This window comes from Malus sylvestris, chromosome 15 (genome assembly GCF_916048215.2).
Source record: "Malus sylvestris chromosome 15, drMalSylv7.2, whole genome shotgun sequence".
Classification (NCBI taxonomy): domain Eukaryota; kingdom Viridiplantae; phylum Streptophyta; class Magnoliopsida; order Rosales; family Rosaceae; genus Malus; species Malus sylvestris.
The window spans coordinates 45,668,847-45,680,877 of record NC_062274.1 but is presented as its reverse complement, the minus strand read 5'-3'; the positions used below and the strand labels follow the sequence as shown (position 1 = coordinate 45,680,877).

The window sequence follows — 12,031 nt, the reverse complement described above, 5'->3', positions numbered from 1 at the left end:
TTGGATCCAAGACGAGCATGCGGTGTGGTGAATAATAATATAAGCACTAACACCTAGGGTGCAGGTTATGAGCTTTCAATGCAATTCTCATAAAATATCTCATCTGAATAATATAAAAACTCACCTGTGTGTCCATCGCGTCAATTAACATATATATGCATCGATTATCAAACTAAATATCTCAACATTTGCATGCATGGCAATTTAAATCATAATTTTCATATAAACGCATTTTCTGGGAAAAACAGTTGTATATAGGTAATACGAAAACAAAACTGCCCACTCACTGATAAGTCGATGGGTCGTAACCCCCGTGACGTCCCTGGATGCGCTCGTCCTCGGGATAAGTGTCACCTATATGCGAAACAACTATAAAAACGTTAATTTAAACACATAACCAACAATTTGAAATAACTTCTCATACGATGCTCAAATTGGGTATATGAATATACCACATCGACCTACTTGACGTCACGGACGTCGATAAATTTTTAGATTAATTTTTTGGTGTCGCACGCGCCCCCACGCGCCAGGGAACGCACGGACACATGCGCCCCCACGCGCGTCATCTTCCCTAGCCAGTCGCCAGACTGGTTTTTCCGGCAGCCGGTTTCCAGCCAAACTTGTAACTTTTTGTTCTCCTTCGTTTCTCAACCGTTTTCTTCGTATTTTATACCAAAATGAAGCCCCAAACATGTAGAATCACGATACACTATTTTTAAGCTCCAAAAACAACTAAATCTCACCGGAAAAATCCAAGCAAAACCGGCCAAACTCAACCCTCGTGATCCCGACGTCCAAATCCTTCAAACGAAGCACTCCGAGCTTCCTTGGGGCCTCACTAAGCTCACTATAAGCTTAGAATTTCCTGAAACACAACATTTCACGTGTGCATGAACAGTGACCAAAAATGGGGGGTTCGGGTTCACGTTATTTCGAAGATTTCATTTCCTAAAACTAGTACCAATCAACTCAGAACATCAAGATGATGAAGAATCTTACCTTGGTTGCTTCGATCCACAGTGTTTTGGGTGATTTGTTCTTCATCCGTACGTATATGGTGAGAGAGAGCAGGGGATCGTGAGGGAGGAGAGAGAGAGCTACGGGAAGGGAGAGAGAGCAGGGAGTGTGAGGTGTGGTCCACTCTACTCCACACCATCCATCCAATTCCCTAACCACATAATTCCAAAACCAAATTTTTTTAATCCCCAAAACTTATAATAATTTAAACCAAATAACGTTACACACACATACCTTAGTAACGTCAAGGGTAGTATCGTCATTTCACGCTCCCGATATAAAAATCCCGGGACGGGCTGTGACAACTTTCATGTCTACTTGCAGCTGCTAATAGTGCTTGATGCCATTATTCAAACTTGGATGAAGATGTTTCTTCCATCTTGAAGAACAACTTTCATGGTTTTGGGTATTCGGTGGAATGGTGCCTTCGTAGAACTCTAAGTATTTTTTGGACACACGAGTCCAAACACCTTCACTTGTTTGAGAAATCCCCCTCACACTATATTCTGAGACCCATCAATAAGCCTTGCAAATAGCTTCATCTTCTTTTCGGGTCCAAGCCCTGCCTTTCATTGCAGATGAAACCATTTTTTTTGAAAAAAATGAAGGAAATATTGAAGGAAATTATTGAAAAAATATTGAAGGAAATTATTGAAAAATTGAAACAAATATTATAGATGAAGGAAATATTGGAAAATATATTGAAGGAAATATTGAAGGAAATATTGAGAAATATATTGAAGGAAATATTGAAAAATATTGAAGAATGAAATATTGCAAATGAAGTGAAGAATTGAAAGAACTTCACCATATTTATAGAAGAAAATAAATGTTTAAATTAAAAAAAAAAAAAAACCCAACGACTAGCTGCAACGGCTAGCTGAGTCAGCTAGCCGTTATATTAAAAAAAAAAAATTCAAACTATTAGTGTCGGTTATAACCGACACTAATAGTAAATAATAATAAAAAAATTGCCTATGAATACCTATTACTGTCGGTTATAACCGACAGCAATAGGAAAACTATATATAAAAAAAAAAAGCCAGCCAACCAGCCCTTTGGCCCCTTTGAAATTTCGTGGGGCCCTCCCAGATTCCTGAGCCCTCTAGCCTAGCCCTCGGTTGGAGACGGTTTTAGGGCTATTTTCGGCCCTCTGGCCCTCTGGATCCTTCGGTTGGAGATGGCCTTAGTCCAGTCTAGTCCAGTTAATGCTAACGATGGCAAACAACACCCATATTTTCATGTAAGGACTGCATATATCCCTTCATTTTCTAAGAAGGCATTTCGATGGTATAAATTCAATGAATAGAATAGTTTAATTTCTTAATCTTTATTTCAAAATCACTTTTATAAAAACAAATCATTCGAATTGGAAGGTATTTAATCGTCTAAACTTATCAAATAAATTTGATTGTTTACATTTGGTATTTACACTGCTGGTTTGTTTAATACGTTTTGAATAAATGATCGTAGATTCAAGTGATGTTTATAGGATTAATTTTCAAATGAAGACTAATAAAGAGTAATGTTAAGGAGATTAAATTTAAAAATAAAATTTATAAATTAAAAGATGTGTTACTAATAAAAATAAGCACGTTTAAATAATAAATCAATCATCAATTTTTATATTTTTTAATTTTTAAAATTTTATTTATAAATTTAATTTTTGTAACACTACTCATTAATAAACTGTAGTTTTGTTCGTAGAATTTATACAATCAAGAATCATTATTTATAAAGAATGAATGAGCTCATTCCTCAAAAGGAAATAAAAATATTATCCTTGCAATAATGACGAATCTCAAAAAGTAGGTATGAAATGAATTGCAAAGATTTTGTCAGATTTTTTTTTGTTGGTTTTCTATTAGTAGTGTGTTGTAACCATAGTATAAAATATCGATGATATCGGAAATATCGGTAGTCCAAAAACATGGAAATTTCGATGGAAATATCGGGATATTATCGATATCGATAAAAATTAAATAAAAACCACGGAAATTGTAAGAAAAACTTGGAAATTTTTATTGAAACTTTGGAGAATGTTTATTTAGTCAATTATCTATTAGTTTATCAAAAAAAAAATTAGAAGGAAATGCATTACATGATGGATTTAACTGATTTAAGTTAATTATACAGCGAGCTGGCAAACACTGTGAGTGTAGAAAATATGTAGTAATTAATGAAAAAAAGATTAAACACACCATAATCATTTATATATAATGATTTACTACAATATTTTACACTTTATACATTGCATGGTAAGATACATGAGTGATTTAGTACCACAAAAAGTTCCTATAAGGTTCAAAATTTTCACTATCTTCATCATCTCTATGTGTAGAGTAAGTTTATTGTGAAGAGTATTCATCAAATGATAAATCCCCAAAATAGTTTTGCATGTAAGTGTTAACATGCCACTCATATAAATATAAATATTTTAGCATATTATCACTTAAATATAAGTGATACATGGTGGTTACGGTGTTGGAAGAGTAAAATGGGAGGGGTTCAAATCCCCTTTGTGTTTTTTTTTTCCTCCATTTTTTCCCTTTTTTTTCTTTTTTTTTTCCTTCCTTTACATCGATATTTTCAATATTTTAGCGATATTACACCGATATTTTGACAAAATATTGCTGAAGTGTGAGCGAAATTATCGACATCGATATTTTCCAATATTATCGTCGTTATTGTCGATATTTGTACCTATATGTATATGGATATGTTCCGAAATATCCGTGATTCAATAAAACCGAAATATCCTCAATATTTCGTCGATATTATCGATATTTCAGACTATGGTTGTAACAAACCAACAAAACAATCTCAATTGAAAGTGACACACTAGCTCAAATGAGATTATTGTTTTTTTTTTAAACAAATTTAACAAATAATATTATCTATTTTAAGAGAAAATTGATGTGTTTAACTTAACAATGAGTTAACAATATTGATTGCATTAAATTATTAGTTTATATTTATAATCATATCTAATGCATTTGTAATATTGCTGAAGTGTGAGCGAAATTATCGACATCGATATTTTCCGATATTATCGTCGTTATTGTCGATATTTGTACCTATATGTATATGGATATGTTCCGAAATATTCGTGATTCAATAAAACCGAAATATCCTCAATATTTCGTCGATATTATCGATATTTCAGACTATGGTTGTAACAAACCAACAAAACAATCTCAATTGAAAGTGACACACTAGCTCAAATGAGATGATTGTTTTTTTTTTTAAACAAATTTAACAAATAATATTATCTATTTTAAGAGAAAATTGATGTGTTTAACTTAACAATGAGTTAACAATATTGATTGCATTAAATTATTAGTTTATATTTATAATCATATCTAATGCATTTGTTAACTAGGGGAAAGGATACTCTTCGAAGCTGGTTCCATCGGAGCCTCGGGATCCTCCTCCTTCCTCTTCTTTCTCTGCACTTTTTCGACCCCCGGAGTCGGCGTCATGCTCCCCCGGAGTGGGCGTCGGCCGGAGTCGGCGTCGTGGGCTCCCTGGATCGGCAATGTCGTAGTAATTGTTGCCGACAATGTGGTTTTGAAGATTTTCGATAACTAACTCTGTGGAGGCCATGATGCCGATTCCAACCTATGCCCACTCCGGGGGAGCATGACACCAACTCCGGAGGTTGAAAACCTGCAGAGAAAGAAGAGGAAGGAGGAGGATCCGGTGGAACCGGCTCTGGAGAGGATCATCTTCCGTTAATTAGGAGCACCGAGCACTTATGTATATATAGTGGAAAATGTTGTAAATAGTACGTATGTATGCCCACATGCATATAGTGAACTTTTTATATGATTAATAGTGTAATTTGTTTGTTTCCAAGGTACTTGCTCTATAAATAGAGCATTACGAGTGTTAAACAATAACAAGAACAACAAGAAAAGAAAGAAAGAATATTTTCAGTATCCTCTTATTTCTCTCTTATCTGCAATCATTTTATAATATTTTACTACAGTCTCGCTCATGTCTCTAGCAAAGGTTATCTCTCTAACTTTTGCCTATTTATAACATGTTATCAGCACGACTCTCTAACCCTAAAACATTTCTCATTGCTCTTTGCCGAAAGAAAAAAAAAATGTTTCCTTTAAGAATTTTACTGTTCTTCTTCTTCCTCTGCTTCAACTGCTGGGTATACCATCGTGAAGAATTGTTTGCACCATGCCTGTTTTTAGTTCTCAACATAACAGTTACTTATATCTTTGATCTTTTGTTTGGTGTAGTTCCTAATTTCTAACCCAATGTTTATTTATCTTTGTAGCGATCAAAGATGGTGCGGTATTATCGCCCATCTTGGACTGCAGATTTAATTTTACTGCAAATTTTAGGTGAAGCGGTATAATCGCCCACCTTACACTGCATATTGAATTTTGCCTGCTATTTAATTTTATTGCAATTTTAGGTCGTGTGGTATAATCACCCACCCTGCTCTGCATATTTAATTTTTCTGCAGCTTGAGTGGTGCGAAATAATCGCCTATCCTATATTATTTCGATGAGAATGGTGCGGTACAATCACCCTCCTCATTTATCATGTAAATCTCGAGCCTGAAGTTTCGAGTGCTCATCATTTTGGCCTGAAGATCAAAATGAAAAGTTTGTAAGAATTAGAAGTTCTAACAATATGTTCCTCCAGAATACATATTATTACAAGTTCTTACACACCTCATTTTTCTTTAAGAAAAGAAAATGGAAAACTTGGCAAAGCTTGATTTTGTTGCCTTGGATATTACTGGGAAGAATTATCTTACCTGGGTAATGTATACCAAGATTTATCTGGAGGCAGCGAATCTTGGAGAAACTATTTATGAAGATAACAGTGCATCCTCTCAAGATCGGGTGAAGGCCATGATCTTTATCCGTCGCCACCTTGATGAGGGATTGAAGAGCGAGTACCTCACGGTTGAAGATCCACTAACCCTCTGGAAGGCACTGAAAAATAGATACAATCACTAAAAAACGGTGATTCTTTCGAGGGCTCGTTATGAGTGGGCTCACCTAAGGATCCAGGATTTTAAGACGGTGGTTGAGTACAATTCTGTTATGTTCATAATTATCCCAGTTGAAGCTCTGTGGATAAACCATTATTAAGGAAGACATGCTGAAAAAGACTTTCAACACTTTCCATGCCTCCAATGTGCTCTTGCAGTAGCAGTATAGAGAGCGAGGCTTTACTCAATACAACCAGTTGATATATGTGCTCCTTGTAGTTGAGCAAAACAATTAGCTTCTAATGAAGAATCATCAGTCCTGGCTTACTGGATCAACACCATTCCCAGAAGTGAATGCTGCTTCCTTTGAAGGGAATACCACATCCTCTCATGGAAATAATTACAAATGAGGACGTTGCCAAAAGCGAGGCCGAAAGGGCAAGAACCATGGTGTCCACTTTCACAACTAGGTTCCAAGGCATAATACAGCCCCGAGCTTTAAAAATGCAAATCGCTAGGAAGACAAAGCTCATATGAACACTCATAGAAATCCTGAAGAAGTTTGCCATAGGTGTGGTGATAATGGGCACTGGGCACGTACCTGTTGTACCCCAAACAATCCGGTGGATCTGTATCAAGCCTTCCTTAAGGAAAAGGGTGTCGAGACCAATTTTCTCGACCAGGCTAAACAGATGGATATATTTGACCCAATGTTCGATTTATCATGACAATTGAACACAACCCACATAGATGTTTCAGACTTCATTATTGAAAGAGGGAATGAAGTGTTTGGGTCCGATTAAATCATTTATGTTTGATGTACTCTTATTATTTGTACTTGTGATTTAATGCTTGCATGTTCAATTCAATAAAAATAGTATTCCAGTATGAATAAACTGCTTTTAACTGTAATTTCCATTACTCAGAGAGCATGGATAAAATTATGGTTGTTCTCAAAACAAGAGTAATGGTGGAGATTTTTGTCTTGCAGATAGTGCAACTACGCATACAATACTTCGAGATCGAAAGTATTTCTCGAACTTGATACTTGCAAAAGTAAAGGTAACAACAATATCAGGGCAATCAGATGTAATTGAAGGCTCAAGAAAAACCCATATCATGTTGCCAAATGGAACAATATTGTTCATACAAAATGCCTTGTACGTTACTTGATCCACTCGAAATTTGTTGAGTTTTAAAGACATACGTCTAAATGGATACCACATTGAAACGAAAAGTGCAGAAAATGTGGAATTTCTATGCATTACCTCCAATGATACCCAGAAGTGTATATTGGAGAAGTTGCATGGTTTATCGAGTGGATTGTATTATACATACATAAAGACATATGAGGCACATACGGTCATGAACCAGAAGTTCATTGATTCAAAAGTTTATATGCTTTGGCATGACCGTCTGGGTCATCCAGGATCCACCATGATGCGTAGGATCATTACCAACTCTAATGGACATCCATTATTGAGCAGACACATTGATATCTCAAATGATAACCTTTGCAAGGCTTGTTCCCAAGGGAAGTTGGTAATTATACCATCACAACTAAAGGTTGATGCTAAATCCCCATCATTTTTGCAAAGAATTCAAGGGGATATCTGTGGGCCTATTCAACCACCTTGTGGACCATTTCGATATTTTAAGGTTTTGGTTGATGCATCTACCCGATGGTCACATGTTTGCCTGTTGTCTACTCGAAATGTAGCGTTTGCAAGACTTCTCGCTCAGATAATTAAGTTACGAGCAAAAATCCCAGATCATCCCATTAAGTCAATCCAACTTGATAACGCTGGTGAATTTACGTCTCAAACCTTTGATGATTACTGCATGACACTGGGCATTGATGTTGAACACTCTGTTCCTCATGTCCATACTCAAAATGGCTTAGCAAAGGCATTTATCAAGTGGCTTCAATTAATAGCTCGCACTCTACTCATGAAACCAAAATTGTCAGTCTCTGCATGGGGACATGCCATCTTACATGCTGCATCATTGGTTCGATTGACACCCATAGCCAACCACCAATACTCATCAATACAACTCGTGTTTGGGCATCAGCCAAACATTTCACATTTACGAGTTTTTGGTTGTGCTGTTTATGTGCCTATTGCACTGCCACAACGCACTAAAATGAGACCTTAGCGCAGACTAGGAATTTATGTGGGTTTTGATTCACCATCTATCATTAGATATTTGGAACCCTTAACAGGTGATATGTTCACATCTCGTTTTGCTGATTGTCACTTTGATGAGACAGTCTTCCCGTCGTTAGGGGGAGAAAAGACCGTTCCAGAAGAATGGCAAGAGCTGACATGATTTTCCACAACTGTAGTAAAGCGTCACCTGTGTTCGGGCATAAACACTCCCTAGTCACTTGGGCTTACTCCAAGTCCAAGGATTTTTTTTAAGATTATAAAAAACGCTAGACACTAGTCAGGCGCGACAGTGGATTTAAGTAAATTTATTAAATATTGTATAAATAAGTGCCTCAAACACATAATTGTATTGGGATACGTAAATTGCAAAATAAAATGACATATATATTATAAAGTATCATAACATATTGAAAACATGAGGAACAAACGTATAATGAGTGTTTGTTTAAGTATTCAATAAGTCTCTTACGTTTTATTGGCAAAATAATATGTAAAATAAAAGTATCAATTTCCCATATAAGTCATGGTCGCAACCTAGACGGCCTAGGCGGACGTCTAAGCGGGTCTAGCCGTATTTTCTTAATTTTCAAATGCCTGTGGACTAATCAAATTAATGGTCAACAGTCTAGCGCCTAAACATTGCTTATGCAAAGCTAGGCGGAGATTTTTAAAGCAGTTGGTGAATGCAAGTCCAAGGATTTAGATCCCCAAAGCTTGACCCAATGTGAACCCAAACCAAAATTCAAAATACCAAAATCCAAAATTCAAACACCCAAATCTACTTTAAAAGGCGAAGAAGCAAAAGAAAAAAGGAGGAGAAAAAAATCACCGAAAACGCGAAATGGTACAAGTAGAGTACGCGCGCGACAAACGTCAAACTTGAGCGCAAGACCCGCCCTTCAATCCTATATAAACTCAGAATCCCCACCGCCCGCGGCTTTGCAAAACTCAAAACTAAAACAGATAACAGAACACCACAAACACCGCCGGCAGCGGCACACAAAGCTCCACCGCTCGCTGCCCTTATACGCTGCCTTATATTCCAACTATCTTCTTCTTCTTGCTTTTGTATTCTCTGGGTCACTCTCTACGGTCATTACATTACAAGTTAAGGTTTTGGGTTTACTATACCGCCATAAAGCTGCTTCCCTCATTAATAAATTCTTCCCCAATGGCACTTCGTTTCTAGGTGGGTTTCGAATTCCAGGACCATGGTTTCTCTAACTGTTTTTTTCTAATTCTTATAAACTTAAAGTTTTGAACTTTCTCGCCCCCAAAAGGCACTTTTTTTTTATTTTGTATTTTGCATAGGAATATGAATGGATGAAAATCGATAAGCTCTTTATCTCCATTCATTCGAAATCGATACAATGTTTGTTGGTTCGTTGGGTTGTTTCTGTTTATTGATGTGGGAAGTTTGTTTTCTCTGTTTTGTAATTCAGGTTTTGGGGAGGTTTAACCGTGCTCGTGCAGCTAGACTGACCCTGCCTCACTTCGTGTGCCAGACACCGCTTTTCATGCCCGTTGGAACGCAAGGTTATTGCTTTAAATTTCATACATTTTGGTACTAAATAGATGCTATTCCTCATGAATAAATTAATCTTTTATCTGAGCTAATTAGCTTTCAATTCAATTGGTATTTGATATGTAAACGACTTAGGTATCGAGGATTTGTTGCCTCAGGAACATATTTTTGTGGGCTAGCTTTAGGTGCTGACATTTATAAAACATTATCAGTATGTGCATTGTGTGTAAAATCTTCATGCGTGTGTGAACACACACGTTCATTTTCGCTTCTACTGTCCATATTCAATGGGTTGATAATTTTTTCTTTGTTCATAATAGATATTGATGTGCATATATGAACAACATTCATGGATGCCTTTGGCTTTGTTGTATGGAGTAATCAATGATATGGATGAGGTTTTCTTGGTTTCAGGAACTATAAAAGGGTTGACAACTGAACAGCTTGAAGATATTGGTGCTCAAATAATACTTGGGAATACGTATCATTTGGCACTTCGTCCAACCTCCGAGCTTCTTGATGAGTTGGGAGGTCTCCACAAATTTATGAACTGGCCAAGAGCATTGCTTACTGATTCTGGTGGCTTTCAGATGGTTGGTTTCCCTCAGTATTACATATATGTTACATATTGATTTAATTGAATTGTTTTTTCATCTTAAATTGTTTCCACATATATAGTTTTGTTGATGTACTATTGAAAGACAAATCCATCTGGAACTACTTATGCAACACGTCCAATGGATGCTTGTGCATTTTGATGAATTTATTATCTAATCCTTCCGCTTCTTCCCCCTCCATCTTTTCCATTCTCATTATCCAGGTTTGCTGCTAATTTATGATTCTTACTAGTTATATTGAAATTTATGTTACTATAGTTAAGCTTTCCCTTATTTAAGTATGTTGCATTTGTCCAGGAGGCATGGAACATATCAATATCTACTGTTCCAATGACTTGCTTGCTTACTGTACTTTGTTAATAAATAACTGAATGACATATCAAAGATGGTGTTTTTAAATAGAGATGTAGTTACTAGCCAACTTACTTTTTCTATTGTATGCTATGCTGGAAGTAGAACGGGCTTTCTTTCATAATGTGTAGGCCAGTTTTTGATAATTCTTCTAAGCTTTGATTGACGAACTCATGCTATTGGCTATGGTTGTTTTGTTGGCTAGTTTCTCAATGCTGTTTTCGTGGACTCTTTTTTTCTGCGTCAGTAATAATGTATGCAGTGAACTCTTACAATTCATTTTGTGTTTTCAGGTATCATTATTGCATTTAGCTGACATCACCGAAGAAGGTGTAACATTTCAGGTAATGTCTTATTTTGTCAGTGTATTTTGCAACTTAGGTGTTGCTGAATAATGATTGTGTAATTCACTCATGTTGAGCTATTATGGGTCACCGGATCAAGCTCTGTCGAAATTTTACAATCACCAACAAGTTGTCTCCATTATCTTCTTCCATGAATGAAAGGAGAAACATAAAGCACCGAATTTGATTGATTTGAAATGAAATGTAGGTATTTGTTGGGATGAACAAAGCCACTTTTGTGTAGTGAAAGAGTTACTGTCATCGATTATTTCTTCTTTTGATTGCATTCCGAATATCAAATACATGTGAGTCATACTGGCCAAATGCAATGGTGGACATGGGGAAAGAAGGGTGATGTTGTTCTTGTTTGTTTTGGTGTACTTGGAGAGAACCGAACGGAACAGCTGAGGGCATGGAGATACCTCTATGCTTAACCTTTTGTGCTCGTACTTATTAGTGACTTGATTATCGTTTCAGCCACCTGCCCCAGTCTTAAGGGCCAATATGTCATTATAAACTTTCTAAACAATTGCATTTGAAGTAACTTTTCAATTGTTTGGAAAAGAGTGAGTGATGTAAATACTTTGTGTGGTCCATAATGCTATATTTTATTGGAAATGTGGGGTGGGGGGTTGATGGAGACGGTAATAAGCGGATATCAATTTGTTTTGCCAATGAACAAACATTTATCTTCATCTTTCGTAGATTACAATAATTGTTTCATACTTTGGAAAAATGTTGTATATCAAACTTTAAAAATTCATTTTCTTATATTTTTGCATCTTATTTTGCATAGGTGGGCGTTGTCATTTATTCTATTTAAAAGTCAACGCTTTGTTTATTGTCAATGCTATATTACTATTTTTCATTTTGTACTTATATGATTCGTGCTGTTTTATTATGTGTATTCAAGAATATTGTTATTTTGCGTTTGTCCATGAGGACCATAACTGATTATTTGCCTACTTCAGTCACCAGTTGATGGAAAGCCAATGCTCTTGACACCTGAGGAGTCAATTCAAATCCAAGTATGTACATCT

General features: G+C 36.1%; 1 pseudogene; it reads left to right on the top strand.

The window, feature by feature from the left end:
* The first annotated feature begins 8,958 nt into the window (after positions 1-8,958).
* LOC126603575 (uncharacterized) overlaps positions 8,959-12,031 on the top strand; it is a 28,449-nt pseudogene continuing 25,376 nt past the window's right edge.